We start from the raw sequence: 13,069 nt of genomic DNA on the forward strand, positions 1-13,069 counted from the left end.
TACGCACTATGGGACTTAATATCTGAGGTCATCAGTCCCCTAGAACTTAGAACTACTTAAACCTAACTAACCTAAGGACATCACACACATCATGCCCGAGGCAGGATTCGAACCTGCGACTGTAGCAGCCGCGTGGTTCCGGCCTGAAGCGCCTAGAACCGCTCGTCCACAGCGGGCGGCAGTTTGCTCCCCTAAGAATTCACACATATTTGAACTGAACGCTCGCCCATACCCATGTGGTCCACGGTTATTGAGCTGACGTTACCGTCGACGTAGCGAAAGCGGTAGCCGTTGGTGGAACGTCAGATTAGGTTGTAACACGCCTCTTCGTTCTTCATCTTGAGGTACACTATACTGGAATTGATAGACTGGTGGATGCCTGTCAACTCGTGGGGTTCGACATGCATGTCGTCTCTCAAAAACCGTTCGATACTAATCATGCTGTGTAGTATAGCCGAACGTCATACTTACTTTTTCAGCGCAGAAACCAACTTTAAGGCCCCTAACAGAAGCTGAAATAGAGACAATTGTCAGTGATCCACAGTTTTCCGATTCAGATGATGGAAGTGATGCTGGAAGAAATCGACTTATCGCCAATGATTATGATTCAGAGTCTGAGGCGTCCTCAGACTCTGCTATGCTTTGTTTATCCTTTTAGGAGGTGAAAATTGATAATAACCTTTTGTCCCCATTACATTATGGTTTACAAACAACATTTTTTATTTATATTTTCTATATTTTTTCGTTTGGTTTATATAAGACCAAATCAGCATATTAGCGCAAACTGGAAACCCAAGCACATTTAAGGGTTAAAAGTAACCTCAGACAATTTTGAGATGGTGGAGTTATTTAGATTGTAACGCTATATGGAAGGAGCTGTGCAGCTATTTAGTCAAATATTGATAAGATTTCAAAGTGACCTCTTACTGGCAGTTTCATTTGAATGTTGATAAATGTAAAGTTCTTCAGAAAACCAAAAAACGAGTCTCCTAAGGCCACAATCGCAACGAAGTAGACAACTCAAACAATTCTCTAGGTGTAACAAGTTGTATAGGTATGAAATGGAACGATTATATACGCTCATTCGTGAGTCAGGCAAGTGACAGACTTCGGTTCATTGACAGGACGCTGGTAGCATGCACAGAGTCTTGTACAAAGGAGACTGCTTACGAGTCAGTCATGTGTCCCGTGTTGGAATACTTCTCAAGTGTGCCGCACCAATTGTACATACGGCTACCGCAGGAAGCTGCACGTATAAAAATATGGGCATCACGAATTTTCACAAGTTTGTTTGACTCTCGGAAGAGCATCAGGGAAATGTTTAAAAACCTGAAATAGCAGACTCTTGACGAAAATTGTGGCGCTAAAGCCTGCTTACTAAATTTCAAGAACCGGTGTTGAGTGGTGAATTGTTCTGCCCTCTGCTTATCGCTTCCATAGGGATGGTGAAAACAATATGAAGCTAAGTTACAGCATGTCGAGAGGTATTTAAATAGCCATTCTTACTGCTCTTCATTCACGGTTGATAAAGGAAGAAATGGTAACATGTAGCCCCATGCTAAGTATTCCCTACAACGTAGTTTGCAGTGGTTTGCAAAGAGTGGGTGTAAATGTAGACCAGGGCCTGCCACGGCGTGCCAAACTTCACGGATGCTAGGTGTGCGCGACCGTGGGCATTCCACGGCTCAGCCTGTCACTCGACTTCGCTCGTTCCACCCCAAAGTACTCGGTGCAGCGCGATGTTTAATTGAGTAACGCGGCGTGGCATTTTTCGGTTGGTACAACTCTCTTGTGCTCTGCAGAATCATGGTATCAGTGCTGATCATCTTTTGCTATTTGTTCATGATATGAAGCATTTTCACAGGTCCAGTGGTTCTTTGCACGAAAAGAGGCTATCTGGCGTTCTATCACTACAAGCCTTCAGAAATGAATGTGAGTGACAGAAGCCAGAGATGAGACTTCCCAATACATATTATGCAGTCGTATAAGCGACGGGTACTGCAGATTCGTATATAGAAAGATATTACAATACTATGCTGAAAGAATTTAAAGATTTAAGTGGCAATGAAAGAGCAAGAAATTACAACTATCGACAGACGGAATTAATTTTTCTGTATGTTGTGAAGCACTTGGTGCTAAATTTACAGACATGTAACACGTGAAGAATTGATAGTACGAACAGTGAAATTTCTGATGTCACACGCACTATTCCACTGTCAGCTGCAACAGTTTTCGATAGAACTGAACAAAGGGTATGGAGACTTTATATATTACTGCAAATTACGTTGGTTAAGTCAAGGGGCACGCCTGGAACGGTTTTTCGATTTAAGACTTGCATTATTGAATTTATCAAGGAAAAAAGAGTGAGGAAAGAAAATTTGTGCATCCGGAATGGATTGCAGACGTCGCGTTTTAAGTGGACTTGACTGCACACTGCCCACAATGAGTTGCTACAAGGAAAAAAAAAAACGTATTTCTGATTTCACAGGGATGCATTTAAAATGGAAATTTCGTTGTAGAAAGGACATATTCTGACACAGTGAGACCTGAGTTTCTCTGGCGTACACAACTTTCAAATAACTTCCGGAAATTCAGCCAGGTAACAATTTCAGCGACCGCCGATATTTCGGCGGGAGAACACCCCGCCATTTTCAAGGCAAACTGCAACGAACAGGCGACGTACATGCAAATTTAAAACCTCGGTTCTCGGACTGAAGCAGGAAAGATAACACACACACTGAACACTGGTGCCACCAAAGATGACCAAAGTCAGAGTTATCGATAGTGAGACTATGAATTCGCAGGTGAGGTACCATTGACTCTGTCCCTCTGTTTTTTGACAAGGGAGAGAGCCGGATTCCAAACAGAGTTTAAACAGAAACATTCATCCCTGTTAACGAGGTTCAAACTTTGCCAAATTCCGGGCAGTACGGAGTTGTATTCCCTGTCAGCTACAGTCCATGAGGCACCGTCCAACCAATCCCAAGTGAAATCAGAAGTTTGAACGTTTTCATCGCGCGGAGTCGGATGTTATATCTCGACGTTCTGTGATAAATCTCACAGAGAAATCTTTTGGTGACGCAACCTTATCCTTGCTAGGGAAGGGTATAAATTTTGCACCCACTCCGAAGAGTTTGCCGGTAGTTGATTTTATTAGTTCAATTGAACAGGCAGTTTGTAAACTACCTCTTGACGCTGCAGAGAAGGTTAGGAGGGAGGCATGCCGTGTTTTGACTAGGGCTCGTCCACCCAAGAGTAATGTAACAGCAGCAGAGAGGGCTGTTTTACGCTCTCTCAAAGCTGATCCTGATATTGTTATTTTACCTGCTCACAAGGGCAATGCCACCGTTGTTTTAAATAAACATGATTATGTACAAAAGATGCAACGTTTACTATCTGATTCAGCGTATCGCAGAATCGATGCTGACCCCACAAAAAGTGTTGAGAGAAAGACCAACAGCCTCCTGAAGAAAAGTGGTTTGTCGCAGGACACTCTCGAGTCTTAACACCTGTAGTGCTGTTCCCCCTAGGTTTTATGGCCTTCCGAAGGTTCACAAGGAAGGGGTTCTTTTCCGTCCTATAGTGAGTATCGGCGCTCCGACATATCGTGTAGCCAAGCATCTTGCTTCTCTGTTGAGTCCACAAGTAGGTCGGTGTGAACATCATATCAGGAACTCAGCTGACTTTTTACGTCGTTTGGGGGGACTACGGTTGAATGACTCTGATATTTTAGTGCGCTTCGATGTGGTCTCTTTCTTCACTCGTGTTCCTCTGTCTGATTCGTTGCGGTTAATTGAAGCTAGGTTTGGTGCTGAATTAACTAATGTCTTTCGGCATGTGTTGACATCCACTTACTTTCTATTTAATGACCAGTATTACGAGCAGACAGATGGAGTTGCGATGGGTAGTCCGTTGTCTCCTGTGATCGCAAATTTGTTTATGGAAGACTTCGAGGAGCGTGCATTGGAGTCAGCGCCTTTGAAACCCGCCTGTTTCTTTAGATACGTTGACGATACCTTCGTTGTTTGGCCTCATGGTAGGGAAAATTTGAGTGTCTTTCTAGAACATCTGAACTCGATCCACCCGAACATTCGTTTTACGATGGAGGTGGAAGAGGACGGTTGCCTTCCCTTTCTCGACGTGTTGGTTAGGAGGAAGGATGATGGATCATTGGGACATGCAGTCTACAGGAAACGTACTCACACCGACTTGTACTTACAGGCTAATAGTTGTCACCATCCGGCTCAGCGTGAAGGGGTACTTCGTACCTTGGTACTCAGGGCACATGTCGTTTCTGACGCTGAGACTTTGCGAGCTGAGCTGTCCCATCTTGAAGTTACATTTCGTCAAAATGGTTATAGTGATAGACAGATTGAACGTGCATTGCGCTATCGACCAACTGTACATCGGGTGATTGATGATAATTCTGAGTCAACACCTAAGTCTACTGCCTTTTTGCCTTATGTAGGAAACACGTCCAAGAAGATCGGTCGTATTTTACGGAAATACGATGTGAAATGTGTTTTCCGACCTCCATCTAAAATTAGAGCACTTTTGAGTTCCGTTAAGGATGATCTTGGACTGCATAAGGCGGGTGTATATCGTATTCCTTGTAGCTGCGGCATGGCATATATTGGTCAAACTATCAGGACCTTGGAGGACCGATGTACTGAGCCTAAACGGCACACACGATTACAGCAGCCAAGTAGATCTGCTATTGCCGAACATTGCTTGGATACTGGTCACCCCATGTTATATAATAACACCGAGATATTGGCATGCACGTCCAGCTACTGGGACAGTGTTATTAGGGAGGCAGTTGAGAGTAAATTAGCGAGCAACCTCGTTAACAGGGATGGATGTTTCTGTTTAGACTCCGTTTGGAATCCGGCTCTCTCCCTTGTCGAAAAACAGAGGGACAGAGTCAATGGTACCTCACCTGCGAATTCATAGACTCACTATCGATAGCTCTGACTTTGGTCATCTTTGGTGGCACTAGTGTTCAGTGTGTGTGTTATCTTTCCTGCTTCAGTCCGAGAACCGAGGTTTTAAATTTGCATGTACGCCGCCTGTCCGTTGCAGTTTGCCTTGAAAATGGCGGGGTATTCTCCCGCCGAAATACCGGCGGTCGCTGAAAGTGTTACCTGGCTGAATTCCCTGAAGTTATTTGAAATATTCTGACACAGTCCAATTTCGTCAGTTTCCTGTCGTTAAGGAAAACGCGAAGTATGAAGAATTCATTGTCGCCTAGAAATAATTGCAAGGATAGTTTCCTAATCGTTTTGATGACGTAGCCAGTCGCACGTCTGTTTCCGAGACCGTACGCTATTTAACTTGAGAGCGTCACTGTACATGTGGAGATGTAATTGAGGGATCTGCAATGTAATTCACGTTTTAAAGACAGATCCCTTTAACATTAAAACTGTCCAGTACGGCCGGCCGGAGTGGCCGAGCGGTTAAAGGCACTACAGTCTGGAACCGCACGACCGCTACGGTCGCAGGTTCGAATCCTGCCTCGGGCATGGATGTGTGTGATGTCCTTAGGTTAGTTAGGTTTAAGTAGTTCTAAGTTCTAGGGGACTTATGATCACAGCAGTTGAGTCCCATAGTGCTCAGAGCCATTTTTTTTGTCCAGTACGTCTATAATGATTTCCTGTGGTAAAGTTTGCACGTCTCCACAATAAGGCTGTGAAAGTGCTACAATATTTCGACCGATATATGTGTGTGAAAGACTTGTTTTGGATACGAAACTACTCGTAAATAAGCCATGGTTACGTGGCTACCTAAGTGCGGAAATTTGTAAAACTGCCTGCGTCCGTCCGTATGCCGACAGTTTCTACAGCAAAAATTACATGTCTTAAGCACGCCAAAGATAATTAACTAATACTGAAAACCATCAGGTTACGTTCCATTAGGAACGTGGGTGCACCAAGCAGCTGTGATATAACTTTCTAATGATAGAGCACAGGAATCAATCGCCATTTTCTTGCAGGTTTTATTCGGCAAATCTAGATTTGGCTAGCGCCTAGTCATTATCAATGAACCATTTTGTAGTACCAGTGCATGTTCTAATACATCAGTCCACTGTTGTTCGGGCTTCTGAGTCTTGAAAGAAATATTACAGAAGCCCGAACAACAGCGGGACGATGTATTAGAACATGCATGCTATGCTATACTATAAACTGGTGCATTGATAATGGCTAGACACTAGCAGAAATCTAGATCTGTCGAACAAAACCTCCTATAAAAGGACGACTGGTTGCTATGCTCTATCATTTGAAAGTAATACTGAAAATTTGTTTTGTTTTTGATCTACGTTGTTGAGAAATGTGAAATATGAAACCAGGTCGTACGCATTTCGACTGCATTGCCATTTAAATGAGACAAGTTCGCTTTTCCGCCTCTCCTCGCGCTCAGACAGCTTGGCGTGGCGGTGGAAAAAATGTGCCAGCAAGGCTGGGCGCTACGGCTCCCGTGCCAGGGCATGAACTGCGAACCGAATTCTTGGCCACCTCTGGTGTTGTTGCAGATGTAGATGCAGTACTGTGCACAGCGTTAGAGTAAACAAATCAAGATGGCGCAGCTACTCCACTTGCGTAATTGGTCTGCGTGCTTTCTTTCTGGTCCCTCTAGCGGCGTGCTGCGGTGCTACAACGCTGCGTTTTCACTGTGTACCACAACCGCAGACGTGTACATACCGCTGGTTGGAACTTTGTAACTACAACTACAACTCTCATAGCCCTACATCCAAAGATGATAACACGACGACTGTGACTGACATGGACGGAGACGGCGTTCTCTGAAAGACTCCAAGAGTCTATGGCTGCAACCAACTAGCACACACTTCTAACCTCCCTTTATTCGGTGGTGTAGTGAGGGGCAGGGTCGTTTATAGCTGTTTTGCTGCCCTAGACGAAAACTGAGAAATGACGTTTACTTTATTTTTTTACCAACGGTCTCCACAATATCGTTCCTGTTGCCCCCCAGCCGCCCATCCGCCACTACCGCCATCCAACGGCACAGCAATGCACATCCCTATTACTATTTCAATCATTAAACTAATGTGACCAGAGGTCTTCATTTTCTGAGGACAGCTGTCAATTTGTCTTCAGTTCCTTTAAAACTGATTGAGATCAAGAAATGTCCTCAATTTCTTATTCCTTGTCCTCAGGTTTTTAAATTTCCCAAAGCAATTGAAATAGGGAGAATGTGCTGAACTTTTTAAACTTAAACTCAACTGAAAGTACCAGTACAATCAAATTTGGCACCAATTACTTACTTGCAAGAAATTGGACTAATAAAGGTGTGGAACTATTTCCTGGTGCGAAAGAATTTTAACCTGAATTTAGAAATTGTGCTATACGGATGGGAGACGTGCCGAAGCATCGAACTAAGATAATCGTGTGCTATTTCATTTCTGTTTCACCTGAAATATTTTTAGAATGAGAATGAATCTCATCTTTTTTTCTGCATCCACGTTCGTGAAACTGAGTAAAGACTTATTAAGTAACTGTTCTGTTTGCTTTTGAAAACAATTTGGTGTTTTAATTTTTCCCCTTTTTCATTTTTTCTCCTCATTTACTCAAATTTTTCGCTGTTTGATTTGAAATTATTTTTTTACGCTCTTGACGCGCTTAAAAGTTTGCCGCTCTAGGCGGCCGCCTTGTGTTGCTTTATGGCAGAAACAGCCCTGGTGAGGGGCGCTCAAGACCAGGAAGCAGCGAGCGTAGCCACTCAGCGCTATGTGTTATGGTCCTTCCTTCACTGATACCCGAAAGGGCACTGAAACATCCAGTAACAGCCTCCTACAACTGTCTACTTTCACTTGAAGGCAGCTGTACAACTTTTAAGTAGGGATTTTGCCTGCACGAAGACGTGCATCTTCAGAGTTTCAACTACTAGCTTTCAGTGTAAACAGAATCAGAACTCTGGAACTGGAACAATGAATGAAGTTAAACTATGTAGTTCATTACAATTAATCAAGAACTCCCACCGTAACACTGCCAAAAACTCAGTTAAATTTCGTAATTTGTCCATTAAAGATTTTTCATTCTGTAGTTTGCCATCGCTTCTGCTTTTTGTATAATCTAGCACTTACATCAGTGATGTCAATTCTTGGCCGCCGCCCTTGTCAAACTAACCCAGATGTTACGTTCACTTTTATTACACAAATGTGCTGTTAGGGACAATATGACTAGATATTAATATTTCGAAAAAACTTCTATTGACATATTTCGTACATTTCTTGCCACAGCTCTATACCCATATGTTGTTGAAAATAATAACAATAATATTAATTATAAAAATAATACTCAGAATTTCATTTTTTTAAATCTTATAATAATAACAATAAATGTGAGTAGCGTTTACGTGAGTGTGTGCGTGTATACATTTCCGACGAAGGCCTTGTTGGCCAAAAGCTCACTTTCTGACAATCGTTGTTTTCTATCTCCTGCTCAGAATCTCTGCTATATGGTGAGTAGTAACGATCCTTGTCATAATATGGTAACAATAATAATAATACTAACATAAAGAACCTTTTAAGAAACTTTCTGATTTTAAATTTCCATAGGGTAAATTTGGAGCAACAGAGTGTTTTCAATAAGGCAATCTTCTTAAAAAGCATTACATTATATTTCTTTTGATACTTTTTTGTTGTTTTAATGATTGAAATTTGGACACAAGTAGTCACATACTCATAGTCGAAATCATGAATACCAAACAAATGTTTTCTATACAGGCATTATTTTTGAAAATATAAAGATTTATTTTTTCATTTTTATTCTTACTCGACTGCAATTTGGACACAAGAAGGTGACATGTGTTTTTTAAACGTATTTATCACACGTTGCAGAAAATATATTTGTGATGTTTAAAGCTTTCCCGGCGTGCTGATGTTCCATAAAAACACGGGAGAACTAACGGATATCAGTAATTTGTATATTGTAATTGTTTTCTAGACCCCGTTTACAGTGTGCACGTTTCTGTAGGTTTTGATACACTTACCACACATTCAGCATTTTCGATTCACAGGGAATCTTCCGTTCTTGGGAAATACTTCCTTGATCCAGCGTGTAGTGCTCCCAGTTTCTCGAAGAATATTCTGCGCCTCAGTACTTGAGGTCTTTATTATTTCATTTTGAAGCACTCTGCGAAATTTTACTTCTAATGAGCTTTTTATGTCACTTATTTTGCTGGTTCTACTCGTCGTAAATGCCAGGGAACTTTTAGTGGTATTTGAATATGATAGGCGGTCATATTGCACTGGTGGATATAAGAACCATTCTGCAGTCCTATTTTTAACAAGATGTGTCTACAGTATTTTGTACACGCTCTGGACTCTCGTCAGTAGCATCAGAGAACTAGCATTCAGATATATTACTTCTAACTTGAAAAGTGTTCCATCATCTGTTGAGGAATCTGAACATCAGTCTGTGATCTGATTCCCATAGTCCCACAATTCAAACTAGGCGGAAAAGATAAAGACTCGTAATTGAGAAGTGTTAAACTTTCTTGGATAATGCAAGGAGAAAGCCAATTGTTTCAAATGTAGAGGATAAAGTACAGCTGGCCGGTCTGGCCGAGCGGTTCTAGGCGCTTCAGTCTCGAACCGCGCGACCGCTACGGTCGCAGGTTCGAATCCTGCCTCGGGCATGGATGTGCGTGATGTCCTTAGGGTAGCTAAGTTTAAGTACTTCTAAGTCTAGGGGACTGATGACAGCAGATGTTAAGTCCTATAGTGTTCAGAGCCATTAAAACCATTTGATTAAGTGCAACAGACAACTAAAAAGATATTTGACGCTAGAGTAAAAATATTTTTGTCGGGGTTATAAGAACCAAACGTTATATATGCCACTATTAAGGTTTATGGTCAAACTACTTAAAATAATTAAAATAGTTTTATACATTTATGTCTTACGCATTATCAGACAATGTCGCCAAATTTCATAAAATTATTATTTTATTAAAATTAAAAGAAATGAAATTTATTTCGAATCATGGGCTAGAAGTGAATAGCAAGAGTTAAACGTGATGCTTCAGTGAGACAATGGTTGCTAATGAAGACGGTTCAAACCCCGCATCCGGCCAACTTGATTTAGGTTTTCCGTGATTTCTTTAAGTCGCTTCAGGCAAATGCTGGGATGGTTCCTTTGAAAGAGCACGGCCCACTTCCTTCCCCATCCTTCTGTAATCCGATGAGACCGTTTATCTCGCTGTTTGCTCCCCTCCCACATATGAACCAACCAACTAAAAACAGCTACTAGTGAAGAAAGATTGCATGCAGTTACTTTCTCCTTCGAAACTACACAACAGCACGACAGAATTCACACACAGTTACGTTACTTGTAAGTTCAACCTTTCATGTCAGTGCTTCACAGTGAGATACACTCCACGGTCCATTATGATACACACTTCTCGCTAAGCTATTTCACTCAACGACTACCGATACGCCACTGCTGCTGAAACGGGGCACTGCCCTTTGCCTGTTGTTGTTGTGGTCTTCAGTCCTGAGACTGATTTGATGCAGCTCTCCATGCTACTCTATCCTGTGCAAGCTTCTTCATCTCCCAGTACCTACTGCAACCTACATCCTTCTGAATCTGTTTAGTGTGGTCATCTCTTGGTCTCCCTCTACGATTTTTACCCTCCAGTACTAAATTGGTGATCCCTTGATGCTCAGAACATGTCCTACCAACCGGTCCCTTCTTCTAGTCAAGTTGTGCCACAAACTCCTCTTCTCCCCAATTCTGTTCAATACCTCCTCATTAGTTAAGTGATCTACTCATCTAATCTTCAGCATTTTTCTGTAGCACCACATTTCGAAAGCTTCTATTCTATTCTTGTCCAAACTAGTTATCGTCCATGTTTCACTTCCATACATGGCTACGCTCCATACAAATACTTTCAGAAATGACTTCCTGACACTTAAATCTATACTCGATGTTAACAAATTTCTCTTCTTCAGAAACGCTTTCCTTGCCATTGCCAGTCTACATTTTATATCTTCTCTACTTCGAACATCATCAGTTATTTTGCTCCCCAAATAGCAAAACTCCTTTACTACTTTTAAGTGTCTCATTTCCTAATCTAATTCCCTCAGCATCACCCGACTTAATTCGACTACATTCCATTATCCTCGTTTTGCTTTTGTTGATGTTCATCTTATGCCCTCCTTTCATGACACTGTCCATTCCGTTCAACTGCTCTTCCAAGTCGTTTGCTGTCTCTGACAGAACTACAATGTCATCGGCGAACCTCAAAGTTTTCATTTCTTCTCCATCGATTGTAATACCTACTCCGAATTTTTCTTTTGTTTCCTTCATTGCTTGCTCAATATACAGATTGAATAACATCGGGGATAGGCTACAATCCTGTCTCACTCGCTTCCTAACCATTGCTTCCCTTTCGTGCCCCTCGACTCTTATAACTGCCATCTGGTTTCTGTACAAATTGTAAGTAGCCTTTCGCTCCCTGTATTTTACCCCTGCCACCTTCAGAATTTGAAAGAGAGTATTCCAGTCAACATTGTCAAAAGCTTTCTCTAAGTCTACAAATGCTAGAAACGTAGGTTCGCCTTTCCTTAATCTAGCTTCTAAGATAAGTCGTAGGGTCAGTATTGCCTCACGTGTTCCAACATTTCTACGGAATCCAAACAGATCTTCCCCGAGGTCAGCTTCTACCAGTTTTTCCATTCGTCTGTAGAGAATACGCGTTAGTATTTTGCATCCGTGACTTATTAAACTGATAGTTCGGTAATTTTCACATCTGTCAGCACCTGCTTTCTTTGGGATCGGAATTATTATATTCTTCTTGAAGTCTGAGGGTATTTCGTTTGTCTCATACAGCTTGCTCACCAGATGGTAGAGTTTTGTCAGGACTGGCTCTCCCAAGGCCGTCAGTAGTTCTAATGGAATGTTGTCTACTCCCGGGGCTTTGTTGCGACTCAGGTCTTTCAGTGCTCTGTCAAACTCTTCACACAGTATCGTATCTCCTTTGCCTATACACTTGAAGCTCTCCTCGCCGCAGACATCACACACAACACTTAGACTCAAGTAGACCAGCGATAATTACTCTTTTATGTCGATGTTAATAAAATTTCTCTTTTTGTGAAACATTCTATCTGATATTCTTAGTGTGTATCTTAAATATCTTAAACTTCGTCCATCTTTTTCTGCTCAAATAGTAAAACTCGTCCACTACTTTCAGCGTCAAATTTTCGATAGTAATTCCCACTTAACACTTTATGGTTGGCATAGAGTTCGCATAGGGATGAGCAGCTTTCTTGATGTTGCTAGATATGTATAAATTTCTTCACAAGTTTATAACCTTATTGCAAGTGTTCCACATATTAAAATTATCAGCAGTAATTTCAATCTCGGATCCGAGAATACTCTGGGCTCTGTGGCTAAATACCCGTGTGCTGTTCACAGGAGTTGGACACAAATTTCGAAACGCCGCGAGATATACATTCTTGAACATAAATGCAGATATTAGCCAAGCCTGCAAATGGCGCTATTGTATTTGACCACTAACTGGACCTGTGCAATGCGCCCAAATTTTCCTGGAGAATAAAGTTAAGAATGAAATATAATATGAGATTTTAAATAGACTGTAACCCCTTAAAATACGATGACACATATATTATTCAATAAATGTATGAGACTTGTTGTGGAACACAGTTCTAATTGTGCAATTAATATAACGCCCTTGTATCCCATAACTTGATAAGAAACATTCCGTAGTAACGTTCTTCGGACATGAGTTGATAAATGAAAAAAAATTAAATAAATAAAAACAATAATCGGATTTCAACACAGGCGGAAAAGCAGGAGACTGCAACGATAACCACGGTGCCACTAGCTGGGATGAGCTCATCTCGCCCTAAAAGGCATTAAAGTTACGTCGAAAACTTCAAGAGCAGTTTCTGTGAAATCGGGTTATGACACTTGCCGTGTTCCCCTCGTAAATGAATTTGAACGTGGGAATATTGTTTCTGGCATGGTGAGTGCTTCCGTGACCAAGGTAGCCGAAGTGTGTTGGTGTTTTCAGAGGCACCACGTCGAAGATT

The sequence above is a fragment of the Schistocerca serialis genome, chromosome 8 (genome assembly GCF_023864345.2).
Source record: "Schistocerca serialis cubense isolate TAMUIC-IGC-003099 chromosome 8, iqSchSeri2.2, whole genome shotgun sequence".
Taxonomy (NCBI): Eukaryota; Metazoa; Arthropoda; class Insecta; order Orthoptera; family Acrididae; genus Schistocerca; species Schistocerca serialis.